Source organism: Garra rufa, chromosome 10 (assembly GCF_049309525.1).
Source record: "Garra rufa chromosome 10, GarRuf1.0, whole genome shotgun sequence".
In the NCBI taxonomy this organism is placed as follows: domain Eukaryota; kingdom Metazoa; phylum Chordata; class Actinopteri; order Cypriniformes; family Cyprinidae; genus Garra; species Garra rufa.
The window spans coordinates 29,536,695-29,552,796 of record NC_133370.1 but is presented as its reverse complement, the minus strand read 5'-3'; positions in this window follow the sequence as shown (position 1 = coordinate 29,552,796).

Here is a 16,102-nt window from a genome sequence, read left to right as displayed (position 1 = left end):
CGATCGGTGGCGAATGGTGGGCACTATGCTATTAACACAGAAAATGTAGGAGGAATATGTCAAAGTCATTGATATGTGCCAATCTTCCTTCTGCCAGCTGGTGGCGCTATGCCTATAACTGAATATTGGCATGCAGATGTGTTCAGGCCAGTGCTTTTATCAAACATATGAAGTTTGGTGAAGCTTGAACATGGCATGCTTGAGTGTAAGTCATGACATATCCTGCTGCCAACAGGTGGCACTATTACAAAATATTGGCTTTTAGATGTCTTCAGGCCAGGACTATTGGCAAACATGTCAAGTTTGGTGCAAATTGTACATTGCATGCTTAAGTTAGTGTAAAACAAGTAATTTGCTGTTGCCAGCTGGTGGCGCTATGACTATAACTAAATATTGGCATGTAAATGTATTCAGGCCAAGACTCTTATCAAACATATTAAGTTTGGGGCTGATTGGACATTGCATGCCTGAGTTACAGTAACTTCCTGTTTCATTGCATTAAGAGTATGCTTTAGCACTTAGCTAAATGTTGCTAACATGTTTCTAGCATGTTGCTACCCTATTTAACACTTGTTGATATTTTTAAAATGTTGCTGGGCATCCACAACAGTATTAAACATGTGACTTCCTGTTGCCAGCAGGTGGCACTATGACTATAACTGAATATGGGCATGGGCTTGTGTTCAGACCAGGACTCTTATCAAACATATTAAGCTTGGGTCAGATTGGACATTGTATGCATGAGTTACACTTATTTTTCTTTGTATTAGTATCATGCTTTAGCTCTCAGCTAAGTGTTGCTAGCATGTTTTAACATGATTCTAGCATGATGCTAGCCTATTTAAAACTTGCTGACGCTTTTTATTATGTTGCTAGGAGTCCGTAACACCATTAAACGTCACTTCCTGTTGTCAGCAGGTGGCGCTGTGACTATAACTGAATATGGGCATGTATATATCTTCAGGCCAGGACTCTTATCAAACGTGAAGTTTGGGGCTGATTGGACATTGCATGTCTGAGTTACAGTAACTTCCTGTTTTATGTCTTTAACAACATGCTTTAGCACTAAGTAAGTGTTGCTAGCATGTTTGAGTACGTTTTAAACTAGTTTAGCACTCAATGGCTTTTTTAGTGTGTTGCTAATAGTGTGTCACAGTGTTAAACATGTCACTTCCTGTTGACAGTAGGTGGCGCTATAACTATAACTGAATATTGGCATGTAGATATCTTCAGGCCAGGACTGTTATCAAACATGTGAAGTTTGGGGCTGATTGGACATTGCATGCCTGAGTTACAGTAACTTCCTGTTTCATTGCATTAAGAGTATGCTTTAGCACTTAGCTAAATGTTGCTAACATGTTATAGCATGTTTCTAGCATGTTGCTACCCTGTTTAACAGTTGTTGAATTTTTTTAAAATGTTGCTAGGCATCCACAACAGTTTTAAACATGTGGCTTCCTGTTACCAGCTGGTGGCGCTATGACTATAACTGAATACGGGCATGGGCGTGTGTTTAGGCCAGGATTCTTATCAAACATGTTAAGTTTGGGGCTGATTGGACATTGTATGCCTGAGTTAGAGTAACTTCCTGTTTCATTGTATTATTAGCATGCTTTAGCATATTAGCTAAGTGTTGCTAGCATGCTTTATTATTTTGTAGCATGTTGAATATTAAGTTTGGGTCAGATTCAACATTATATACATGAGTTACAGCAATTTCCTTTTGTATTTGTATTAATAGCATGCTTTAGCTCTTAGCTAAGTGTTGTTAGCATGTTTTAGCATGTTTGTAGCATGTTGCTAGCCTATTTAAGACTTGTTAACGCTTTTCAATATGTTTCTAGGAGTCCGTAACAGTGTTAAACATGTCATTTCCTGTTGTCAGCAGGTGGCGCTATGACTATAACTAAATATGGGCACTGACGTGTGTTCAGGACCGGACTGTCATCAAACATGTGAAGTTTGAGGCAGATCGGACATCGTATGCCTGAGTTATAGCAACTTCCTTTTTCATGGCGAAACATCAAAGTTTGTCCGGCCGCCACGGACACGCCCTTCGACGAAAACTCTAAAGCTTCGCAATTTAACATCGCAAAGGCCTTATGATGACACTCAGCAAATTTGAAGATGATCGGATAAAAACTGTAGGAGGAGTTCGTTAAAGTATGAGGCCTGAAAATGGCAAAAACTGCACAAAAATCGTACAGGAAATTCAATATAACGGACTTCCTGTTGGGTTTCGGATGTTGCACCAGGATACTTTTTTGTAGGTATTGGTGTGTTACATATGTGTACCGAGTTTCGTACATGTACGTGAAACGTAGCTCGAGGGGCACTCCGTTGAAATTTTATAGGTGGCGCTATCGAGCCATTTTGCCACACCCACTTTTGAAAACCATATCAGATGTAAATTTTCGCTAGGTCTGATGCGTGTGCAAAGTTTCGTGAGTTTTCGGGCATGTTTAGGCCCTCAAAAAGACTTTTCATGTTGGAGAAGAAGAAGAAGAAGAAGAAGAATAAACGGAGCAATTCCAATAGGGTCCTCGCACTGTAGTGCTCGGGCCCTAATTAAAGCTGCAAGCAGCGATGGTAGGGCCCTCGCACTCGGGCTCACCGCCGATCGGTGGCGAATGGTGGGCACTATGCTATTAACACAGTAAATGTAGGAGGAATATGTCAAAGTCATTGATATGTGCCAATCTTCCTGCTGCCAGCTGGTGGCGCTATGCCTATAACTGAATATTGGCATGCAGATGTGTTCAGGCCAGTGCTTTTATGAAACATATGAAGTTTGGTGAAGCTTGAACATGGCATGCTTGAGTGTAAGTCATGACATATCCTGCTGCCAACAGGTGGCGCTATTACGAAATATTGGCTTTTAGATGTCTTCAGGCCAGGACTATTGGCAAACATGTCAAGTTTGGTGCAAATTGTACATTGCATGCTTAAGTTAGTGTAAAACAAGTAATTTGCTGTTGCCAGCTGGTGGCACTATGACTATAACTAAATACTGGCATGTAAATGTATTCAGGCCAGGACTCTTATCAAACAAATTAAGTTTGGGGCTGATTGGACATTGCATGCCTGAGTTACAGTAACTTCCTGTTTCATTGCATTAAGAGTATGCTTTAGCACTTAGCTAAATGTTGCTAACATGTTTCTATTATGTTGCTACCCTATTTAACACTTGTTGATATTTTTAAGATTTTGCTTGGCATCCACAACAATATTAAACATGTGACTTCCTGTTGCCAGTAGGTGGCACTATGACTATAACTGAATATGGGCATGGGCTTGTGTTCAGACCAGGACTCTTATCAAACATATTAAGCTTGGGTCAGATTGGACATTGTATGCATGAGTTACACTTATTTTTCTTTGTATTAATATCATGCTTTAGCTCTTAGCTAAGTGTTGCTAGCATGTTTTAACATGATTCTAGCATGATGCTAGCCTATTTAAAACTTGCTAACGCTTTTTAATATGTTGCTAGGAGTCCGTAACACCATTAAACGACACTTCCTGTTGTCAGCAGGTGGCGCTGTGACTATAACTGAATATGGGCATGTTTATATCTTCAGGCCAGGAGTCTTATCAAACATGTGAAGTTTGGGGCTGATTGGACATTGCATGCCTGAGTTACAATAACTTCCTGTTTTATGTCTTTAACAACATGCTTTAGCACTAAGTAAGTGTTGCTAGCATGTTTGAGTACGTTTTTAAAACTAGTTTAGCACTCAATGGCTTTTTTAGTGTGTTGCTAATAGTGTGTCACAGTGTTAAACATGTCACTTCCTGTTGACAGTAGGTGGCGCTATAACTATAACTGAATATTGGCATGTAGACATCTTCAGGCCAGGACAGTTATAAAAAACTTGTGAAGTTTGGGGCTGATTGGACATTGCATGCCTGAGTTACAGTAACTTCCTGTTTCATTGCATTAAGAGCATGCTTTAGCACTTAGCTAAATGTTGCTAACATGTTATAGCATGTTTCTAGCATGTTGCTACCCTTTTTAACAGTTGTTGAATTTTTTTAAATGTTGCTAATCATCCACAACAGTATTAAACATGTGGCTTCCTGTTACCAGCTGGTGGCGCTATGACTATAACTGAATACAGGCATGGGCGTGTGTTTAGGCCAGGATTCTTATCAAACATGTTAAGTTTGGTGCTGATTGGACATGGTATGCCTGAGTTAGAGTAACTTCCTGTTTTATTGTATAATTAGCATGCTTTAGCATATTAGCTAAGTGTTGCTAGCATGCTTTATTATTTTTGTAGCATGTTGAATATTAAGTTTGGGTCAGATTCAACAGTATATACATGAGTTACAGCAATTTCCTTTTGTATTTGTATTAATAGCATGCTTTAGCTCTTAGCTAAGTGTTGCTAGCATGTTTTAGCATGTTTGTAGCATGTTGCTAGCCTATTTAAGACTTGTTAACGCTTTTCAATATGTTGCTAAGAGTCCGTAACAGTGTTAAACATGTAATTTCCTGTTGTCAGCAGGTGGCGCTATGACTATAACTGAATTTGGGCACTGACGTGTGTTCAGGACCGGACTGTCATCAAACATGTGAAGTTTGAGGCAGATCGGACATCGTATGCCTGAGTTATAGCAACTTCCTTTTTCATGGCGAAACATCAAAGTTTGTCAGGCCGCCACGGACACGCCCTTCGACGAAAACTCTAAAGCTTCGCAATTTAACATCGCAAAGGCCTTATGATAACACTCAGCAAATTTGAAGATGATCGGATAAAAACTGTAGGAGGAGTTCGTTAAAGTACGAGGCCTGAAAATGGCAAAAACTGCACAAAAATCGTACAGGAAATTCAATATAACGGACTTCCTGTTGGGTTTTGGATGTTGCACCAGGAGACTTTTTTGTAGGTACAGGTGTGTTACATATGTGTACCGAGTTTCGTACATGTACGTGAAACGCAGCTCGAGGCGCACTCCGTTGAAATTTTATAGGTGGCGCTATCGAGCCATTTTGTCACACCCACTTTTGAAAACCATATCAGATGTAAATTTTCGCCAGGTCTGATGCGTGTGCAAAGTTTCGTGAGTTTTCGGGCATGTTTAGGCCCTCAAAAAGACTTTTCATTTTGGAGAAGAAGAAGAAGAAGAAGAAGAAGAAGAATAATAAACGGAGCAATTCCAATAGGGTCCTCGCACTGTAGTGCTCGGGCCCTAATTAAAGCTGCAAGCAGCGATGAACGGGCCCTCACACCCGGTCTCACCGCCGCCCAGTGGCTTTAGGAAAACAGCAAACGGTGGGCAGTATGCTTTGAATACAGTAAAAATAGGAGAAATATGTCATAAGTCATTTAAATGTGCCAAACTTGCCACTGCCAGCTGGTGGCGCTATGCCTATAACTGATTATTGGCATGTAGATGTGTTCAGGCCAGCACTTTTATCAAACATATGAAGTTTGGTGCAGATTGGCCTTGGTATGTTTGAGTTAGTGAAAGATATGATATATCCTACTGCCAACAGGTGGCGCTACGATAATATCTGAATATTGGCCTTTAGGTGTCTTCAGGCCCGGACTCTTACCAAACCTGTGAAGTTTGAGGCAGATCGGACATTTTATGGCTGAGTTATAACAACTTCTATGTCCATGACGAAACAACAAACTTTGTCACATCGCCACAGACACGCCCTTTAACGATAACTCAAGATCTTCACAATTTAACATCTCTAAGGCCTCTAGATCAGACTGACCAAATATAATGTTGATTTAATTAAATCTCTAGGAGGAGTTTGCTATAAACACCCCCTGCAAGGACTTCAGATAATGCCAACAGTGAACCAAAATGCTACATTTTCCCTATATTCTAATGATGATGATAAGAACATGTAATTCATGATGATAACAAAATGTTATTATTGCTTGCATTACGTCCACCATTTCTGCTTAAATGTCATCGTTACCTATCTTTACAATTTGTGTGTGGATATTGCTTTGCTGGTGACTCCTGTTATAAGACATCACTCTTAAGCACTACATAACTAAGAATCAATTAGGAAAACGGTGCCCAGTTGGCACATGCATTCACAGTAACCCTCTGCCAGTTTGGATTTAAAGTTTACAGAATTGAAAGGGTTACACTTTAAAATCAACACAGAGACACATACACACAATATATAAAATGTTGCCATCCAGTTTCATTTGTTAACATTAACTATATTAGTTAACATGAACAATAATTAAATAGCATTTATTAATGTTAATTAATATTAAGCTAAAAAAAGTATTCATATATTGCTTAAAGGTAAATTAGTATCTTTTAACATTAGTTTATGTACTGTGAATTAACATGAACATGAACACAGTTCATGTGGGTATACAGCAATACACAATAAAGTGCTCTATAAATAACACTATGAAAATAAATGTCTATCAATAAAGATAAATCGCTCATGCTAAAAAGTTGTATTTTTCTTAATCTTTTGCTATGTGACTGAATAGGACATGCTCATGGACAGTTCAGTTAAAAAAAAAACAACAACAAAAAAAAAAAAAACTGCAAAATACAAACATTGAAAGAGTTAGTGACCCTTTATATTTTCTCAAAGATCAGACATATTTATATCGATTACACTACAGCAATGTGCATCTTCCTCAAAGATGGTCTTAAGCAAAACAGCATGTTCCACTGGTCTCTCTCCCTTTCACCCCTCCCCCCTTCAGTCACTCTTCAGTGACTCTTGTAGTGACTCAACACAGACAGTCAGGCCAGTGAGAGCAGATTTCTTTTTTTAATTTTCTTTAATTCATAGAAGCTTGTAAAAAAATTATATTTACAGCACTTGCTCAGAATGATTAGATCTCTGTGTGAAAAAAGTTGTAAAGAGTTTGGATGCTGCACTTTAAAGATATTAAAAAAATTACGGTTATGTTTTTTACTACATCTTTAAAAAATCACCACGTCAACACCGTTCAAGATATCCCAAATCCGCTCGCAATTTAACATCTTCAGAATCTTCTCTTCATGTTAAAAAAGTTTGGTGTGAATACCTTGTTGTTCTTAGAAGGAGTGTGAATTTGTTTACAGCCTGATTTTTCCAAAAATCCACATTCAAATCAAAATAGCCGGCTTCCTGTTGGTCTTAGCTAATGAGTTTGATTTAGAAAGTTGTCCAGATTGATGAGAACAATATATGTACAGAGTTTGGTGACTGTAGGAAAAACGAACCCCCCAACTTTTGTCAAAAGATGGCGCTATAGAGTGCCTGCTCCACGCCCATTTATGACCTTTTGCCATTGTCTAACTATCATTAATATTGATGTGTGTGTTGAGTTTCATGAAATTCTAAGCATGTTATCTGCCTCGAAAAGACAGGAATCTAATTTTAAAGTTTGACACGTTGCAATGGCAACAGCATTTGATTTATCATCGACCCCTTTACATATTCTCATCGGCCGTGTTTTGACATGATTTTGATGAAGTTTAAAGAAAATCAAGTAAAATTAAGAGGCTGATTTCAAAGGATTTTGAAAATGACACGCTTCCTGCTGCCAGTTGGTGGCGCTATAACTTTGACTCATAATAGTCACATTTATGGAATCGGCATCATACAACGAACAAACTGGTGAAGTTTCATAAGAATCAGGCAATGTGTGCAACAGTAATTAGACACTTCCTGTTTCTCATTTCTCGCCATAACTTTGTCACCATGCCACGGCCAAACCGTTCGAGATATCAAAAATCCCCTCGCAATTTAGCGTCCCCAATGTCTTGAGATCATGCTGACCGAGTTTGGTGACAATCCTATGGAAACCCTGGGAGGAGTACGTTAAATTCCAGAGCATGCGCTTTTTAAACAGCCCTAAATATCTCACTTCCTGTTGCGTGGAGCCTATGACATAGAGTACAAAAGTTGTTTGGCTCAGTGAGATCTATATGTGTACCGAGTTTCATATCAGTACGTGCAAGTATGTGTGCGCAGTACATCAAGTTTTCAAACTGTGTTCCAGGGGGCGCTGTAAAGGCCCTGAACCACGCCCTGGTCCCAGCCTCTGTGGCGTCCTGATGGCCGCAGATTCCGACGTGTGTGCAAATTTTCAAGAGCTTTTGAGTATGTTAAGGCCCCCAAAAGTGCCCGGAAGGTTGAAAAAAAAAAAATTAAAGCTGCAAGCAGCGATGAACGGGCCCTCGCACACGGGCTCACCGCCGACCGGTGGCTTTAGGAACACAGCTAATGGTGGGCAGTATGCTTTTAATACAGTAAAAATAGGAGAAATATGTGAAAGTCACTTAAAAGTGCCAAATTTCCTGCTGCCAGCTGGTGGCGCTATGCCTATAACTGATTATTGGCATGTAGATGTGTTCAGGCCAGCACTTTTATCAAACATATGAAGTTTGGTGCAGATTGGCCTTGGTATGTTTGAGTTAGTGAAAGATATGATATATCCTGCTGCCAACAGGTGGCGCTATGATAATATCTGAATATTGGCCTTTAGGTATCTTCAGGCCAGGACTCTTACCAAACCTGTGAAGTTTGAGGCAGATCAGACATTTTATGGCTGAGTTATAACAACTTCTATGTCCATGGCGAAACATCAAACTTTGTCACGCCGCCACAGACACGCCCTATAACGAAAACTCAAGATCTTCGCAATTTAACATCTCTAAGGCCTCTAGATCAGACTGACCAAATATAATGTTGATATCATTAAATCTCTAGGAGGAGTTTGCTACAAGTCATTTCCTGTTGCCAACAGGTGGCGCTGTGATTATAATAGAATATTGGCCTTCAGATGTTTTCAGGCCAGGACTTTTATCGAACATGTGAAGTTTGAGGCAAATCGGACATTTTATGACTGAGTTATAACAAGTTTTATATCCATGGCGAGACCTCGAAATTTGTCAGGCCACCACGGACACGCCCTTCAGCGAAAACTCAAGATCTTCACAATTTAACATCATTAAGGCCTTTATATTAGACTGACCAATTTTGGTGTTGATCTGTATAAATCTCTAGGAGGAGTTTGTTGTAGAGTACAGCATGACACTTCCTGTTGCCAGCAGGTGGCGCTATGACTATAACTAAATATGGGCATGGAGATGTCATCAGGTCAAGAGTGTTATCACACATGTTAAGTTTGGGACAGATCGGACATTGTATGCCTGAGTTATAGCAACTTCCTTTTTCATGGCGAAACATCGAAATTTGCCAGGCCGCCACGGACACGCCCTCCGATGAAAACTCTAGATCTTCACAATTTAACGTCACAAAGGGCTTTAGATTAGACTCAGCAAATTTGGCGTTTATCCGAATAAATCTCTAGGAGGAGTTCCTTCAGATACGAGGCCTGAAAATGGCAAAAATGACACAAAATTTGTTGAGATAATTAAAAATAACCGACTTCCTGTTGGGTGTCAAATTTAGCTCCAAGAGGCTTTTTTGTAGGTATTGCTGTGTTACATGTGTGTACCGATTTTCGTGCATGTACGTGAATCACAGCTGAATGCGCATACCGCGGAACGTGTAAAGGTGGCGCTGTCGAGCCATTTTGCCACACCCACTTCTACAACCCATATCAGACGTAAATTTTCGCCAGGTCTGATGTGTGTGCGACGTTTCATGAGTTTTTGGGTATGTCTAAGTCCTCAAAAATGCGAATCAATTTGGAGAAGAAGAAGAAGAAGAATAATTAAAGCTGCAAGCAGCGATGACCGGGCCCTCGCCCTCTGCGCAGTCGCCATCCCAGCAGCATCAGGAAAACGGTGCCCACTGGGCACATGCATTCACAATCACCCTCTGGCCTAAGCCTAACCTTCTCTCCTCCTCTCTGACTCTCTCTCTTACCACCCATCCCCCCTCCCCACACACACCCAGCCACTTACCACACACACACACACACACACACACACACACACACACACACACACACACACACACACACACATAGAGTACAGAGCAGAGTGAGATCAGATTTGTTTTTAAATTTTCTTTAATTCATTGAGTTTTGTATAAATCTGAAATTAACTGTGTTTGATCAGAATGACTAGTTCTCTGTATGAAAAAAGTTTCAAAGACTTTGGATGCTGCACTTTAAAGATATAAAATTACTGAAAATTGAAAAAGAAATTCTAAACACGTTACCTCCCTTTAAAAAACACAGGAAACAAATATTTTAATGTACGTTTTTTAAATGTGCCATGGCAATAGTATTTGATGCATCAGGGACACCTTTACAGATTCTCATCGGCCGTGTTTTGACATTATTCTGATGAAGTTTGAAGAAAATCGAGTAAAACTGTATTGTTCATTGTTAGTTCATGTTTGTTAATGCATTAACTAATATTAAAAAAAGAGATCCTATTTTAAATACTTACCAACATGTTTTATGATCTACAACCATTTTAAAACAATATTTTAATGATCTATAAGCATCTGTGAAATAATGATAAACAAATATATTAAAAATAAATACATATTAACTTACTTGATGTATTTGTTTCTTCTTCTAATTAAATGAACTGAGCAGTAAAGTGTCATACTTATAAGATGTTTTATCATATCAGCGAGAGTGTGTGTATATCATTTTTCCTTTAAAGATCAAAAAAAAAGATTTTAATGCTCTTTAAGCATTTATATAAAATAATTATGTAAAAGTACACTGACAGTACAGTACATATCAACTGATTCTATTCATTGTTGTCATTCTTATACACTGAGAATGAGCTAAATAGCATTAGAGGCAAACGATTCCTTATCTTATGAGGACCTCTAGTGTTCATTCCTGGTATTAGAGCCTTAAAATGACAAGCATATATTACACTTTTATAATGTTTTTGGGGCCTCTGAGCATGATAACATTTTGAAACTACTCAGATTCCCTAAGAATGTCTTGTTCTTTATATGTAAAAAAGTTTTGATGAGTTAGAATAATGCAATTTAAAGATATATGAAAATTACTCTTAATCTTTTTTACTGTTACTTTCATAAATCACCACATCAACACCATTCAAGATATCCCAAAGCCGTTCACAATTTAGCATCTTCAGTATCTTGGCATCATGTTGACAAAGTTTGGTGTGAGCTGTCTGATTCTGCTATGAGTGATATGAATTTATTCACAGCTATATTTAAAAACACAGGAAACAAATGTTAAAGTTTGACACGTTGCCATGACAACAGCGTTTGATGTATCAAGGACCCCTTCACAGATTCTCATCGGCTGTGTTTTGATATTATTCTGATGAAGTTTGAAGCAAATTGAGTAAAATTAAGAGGTTGATTTAAAAGCATTTTGCAAGCAACACACTTCCTGCTGCCAGTTGGTGGCGCTATAACTTTGACTCATAATAGTCACATCTCTGTGATCGGTATCATACGACGAACAAACTGCAAAAGTTTGGTCAAAATCAGACAAAGTGTGTCAAAATTATTAGACACTTCCTGTTTCTCATTTCTCGCCATAATTTGTCGCCCCGCCACGGCCAAACCGTTCGAGATATCAAAAATCCCTTGGCAATTTTGCGTCCCCAATGTCTTGAGATCATGCTGACTGAGTTTGGTGGCCATCGGTGGAAAGGTCTAGGAGGAGTATTTCAAATTCCACAGCTTGATTTTTCCAAAAATCCACATTTAAATAAAAATAGCCGACTTCCTGTTGGTTGTAGCTAATGAGTGTAAATTAGAAAGTTGTCCGGCTTGATGAGTCCAATATATGTACCGAGTTTGTTGACTGTAGGACAAAGTAACCCCCCAACTTTTGTCAAAAGATGGCGCTATGGAGCGCCTGCTCCACGCCCATTTATGGGCTTTTATCAGTGTTTAACTGTCATTAATACAGATGTGTGTGTTGAGTTTCATGAAATTCTAAGCATTTTAAGTGGCTCAAGAACACAAAAAACTAAAGTTAAAGTTTGACACGTTGCCATGGCAACATGATAAAAGTTATGGATAACACCCTTCACAGATTCTCATCGGTCGTGTTTTGACATTATTGTGATGAAGTTTGAAGCAAATTGAGTAAAATTAAGAGGCTGAGTTTAAAGCGTTTCAAAAACGTCACGCTTTCTGCTGCCAGTTGGTGGCGCTATAACTTTGACTCATAATAGTCACATCTCTGTGATCGGCATCAGACGACGAACAAACTGCTGAAGTTTGGTCAAAATCAGACAAAGTATGTCAAAGTTATTAGGCACTTCCTGTTTCTCATTTCTCGCCATAAATTTGTCCCCCCATCACGGTCAAACCGTTCGAGGTGTTTCTCAATGTCAAGGATACGTCCTTGGCAGGACTGGTCCTTCCAAGTCACTTCCTTCAGAGGCTAGGCGAGGCTCCTCTTAAGCATTCGGAGAACACATAAATGGAACAGGCTAGCAAGTGCACGTTATTGCGTCATTACCTCAGTGAAAGGTCCGCTCTTATCATTCATTTAAAAATAATTACATCCATTTCGTCAAATTGACCCTGCACTGTTTAAACACACTTGACAGTCAAAAAATCAATATGATTAAAAAGGAGTTTATTGATTTAAAAACGATTATATTGCCTGAGTGAACAAAACTGCGTCCATAGCAACCCTCTGTTTTTCATGGCAACCGTGTGCCGTTTACTTCGCGGTTGTCTGTTATCTATAAATAACACACCGGAATTCAACCAAGCCATTGTAATAATATTTGATATTTAAAAATATTTATAATTTAACAACTATTTGTTAAAGACTTATCCTATCTCACAAACAAGTTTATTTTTAATTTCCCCAACTACACCATTTTTACCCTATTGAGCAGAATGATCCCTTCATTCCCTTCATGACTCAGCTAACGTCCGACATTTGTATTTTTGAACAAGATAGCAAAGCTGCGCGCATAGGATTGTGGGTGATTTTAGAGCGCGAAGAGCGCGAAGGCTACACTTATGCATCCTTTCCTGTGTATGGGATATTTTTCGAATGAAGGACACAGTCCTTGGTTGAAATTCCGAGGATCCTCGACATTGGAACAGTCCTTCGACGGATGACGATGACGTAGCATCCTCGAAATTCTGGCTTCCGAGGATCCTTCCTTGACATTGAGAAACGCCTAGTATGTCAAAGTTATTAGGCACTTCCTGTTTCTCATTTCTCGCCATAAATTTGTCGCCCCGTCACGGTTAAACCATTCGAGATATCAAAAATCCCCTGGCAATTTTGCATCCCCAATGTCTTGAGATCATGCTGACCGAGTTTGGTGGCCATCGGTGGAAAGGCCTAGTAGGAGTATTTCAAATTCCATTGCATGCACTTTTTAGACATCCCTGAATAGCCGACTTCCTGTTTGGCGAAGCACGGACTATGAGTGTGAAATTTGTTCGGCCTGATGAGGTCTATACGTGTATGAATTTTGGTGACTGTAGGTCAACCGTTGTGCGCTCCAGAGCCCTTCAAAAGTCGCAATTTTTAACGCTGTGCCAGGCCCCCCCCAGGTGACCCCCCCATGTCAAAGTCTGTCCGGCCCTGATGGCCGCAGATTCCAATGTGTGTGCAAAGTTTCAAGAGTTTTCGTGTATGTTAAGGGCCCCAAAATCCCCCAAAACATTGAAAAAAATAAAATAAATAATAATAATAATTAAAGCTGCAAGCAGCGATGACCGGGCCCTCGCCGACTGTGCAGTCGCCATTCCGATAGCATCAGGAAAACGGTGCCCGGTTGGCACATGCATTCACAGTAACCCTTTGGACTAACCCTTACTGTCTCTCCTCCTCTCTAACTCTTTCTCTTACCACCCATCCCCCCTCCTTACACTCAGCCACTTACCACACAAACACACACATAGAGTGCAGAGCAGAGTGAGATCAAATATGTTTTTTATTTTCTTTCATTCGTGGAGTGTTGTATAAGTATGAAATTAACTGTGTTTGATCAGAATGAATAGTTATTTGTATGAAAAAAGTTTCAAAGAGTTAGGATGCTGCACTTTAAATATATAATAAATCATTGAAAATTGAAAATGGAAAATGAAATTCTAAGCACGCTATCTGCCTCAAAAACACAGGAAACAAATATTTGAATGTATTTTTATTTTTTTTATTTGCCATGGCAACAGTATTTAATGCATAAGGGACGCCTTTACAGACTCTCATCGGCCGTGTTCTTACATTATTCTGATGAAGTTTGAAGAAAATCGAGTACAAATAAATTGTTCGTTGTTCGTTCGTGTTTGTTAGTTCATTAACCATTGTTAAAAGAGACCCTATTTTAAATAGTAACCATGTTTTATGATCTACAACCATTTTTAAATATTATTTTAATGATCTATAAGCATCTGTAAAATAATTATAAACAAATATATTAAAAATAAATACATATTAACTTAGTTGATTTTTTTGGCCTTTATGTATTTGTTTCTCATTCTAATTAAGTGACCTGAGCAGTATAGTGTCATACTTATAAGATTTTTTGTTCTATCAGTGAGAGTGTATATATGTATATAAATCATATAATTTTTCCTTAAAAGATAAAAAAAAAGATTTTAATGCTCTTTAAGCACCTATACAAAATAATTATGTAAAAGTACACTCACAGTACAGTACATATCAACTGATTCTATGGATTATTGTCATTCTTATACACTGAGAATGAGCTAAATAGCATTAGAGGCAAACGATTCCTTATCTTATGAGGACCTCTAGTGTTCATTCCTGGTATTAGAGCCTTAAAATGACAAACATATATTACACTTTTATAATGTTTTTGGGGCCTCTGAGCATGATAACATTTTGAAACTACTCAGATTCCCTAAGAATGTCTTGTTCTTTATAAGTTAAAAAGTTTTGATGAGTTAGAATAATGCAATTTAAAGATATATGAAGATTACTCTTAATCTTTTTTACTGTTACTTTCATAAATCACCACATCAACACCATTCAAGATATCCCAAAGCCGTTCACAATTTAGCATCTTCAGTATCTTGGCATCATGTTGACAAAGTTTGATGTGAGATGTCTGATTCTGCTATGAGTGATATGAATTTATTCACAGCTATATTTAAAAACACAGGAAACAAATGTAAAAGTTTGACACGTTGCCATGGCAACAGCGTTTGATGTATCAAGGACCCCTTCACAGATTCTCATCGGCCGTGTTTTGATATTATTCTGATGAAATTTGAAGCAAATTGAGTAAAATTAAGAGGTTGATTTAAAAGCGTTTTGCAAGCAACACACTTCCTACTGCCAGTTGGTGGCGCTATAACTTTGACTCATAATAGTCACATCTCTGTGATCGGTATCATACGACGAACAAACTGCTAAAGTTTGGTCAAAATCAGATAAAGTGTGTCAAAATTATTAGACACTTCCTGTTTCTCATTTCTCGCCATAATTTGTCGCCCTGCCACGGCCAAACCGTTCGAGATACCAAAAATCCCCTGGCAATTTTGCATTCCCAATATCTTGAGATCATGCTGACCGAGTTTGGTGGCCATCGGTGGAAAGGTCTAGGAGTAGTATTTCAAATTCCACAGCTTGATTTTTCCAAAAATCCATATTTAACTAAAAATAGCTGACTTCCTGTTGGTCGTAGCTAATGGGTGTAAATTAGAAAGTTGTCCGGCTTGATGAGTCCAATATATATACCGAGTTTGGTGACTGTAGGACAAACTAACCCCCCAACTTTTGTCAAAAGGTGGCGCTATAGAGTGCCTCCTCCACGCCCATTTATGGGCTTTCATCAGTATCTAAATATCATTAATACAGACGTGTGTGTTGAGTTTCATGAAATTCTAAGTATTTATAGTGGCTCGAAAACACAAAAAACTAAAGTTAAAGTTTGACACGTTGCCATGGCAACATGATAAAAGTTATGGATAACGCCCTTCACAGATTCTTATCGGTCGTGTTTTGACATTATTGTGATGAAGTTTGAAGCAAATTGAGTAAAATTAAGAGGCTGAGTTTAAAGCGTTTCAAAAACGTCACGCTTTCTGCTGCCAGTTGGTGGCGCTATAACTTTGACTCATAATAGTCACATCTCTGTGATCGGAATCAGACGACGAACAAACTGCTGAAGTTTGGTCAAAATCAGACTAAGTATGCCAAAGTTATTAGGCACTTCCTGTTTCTCATTTCTCGCCATAAATTTGTCGCCCCGT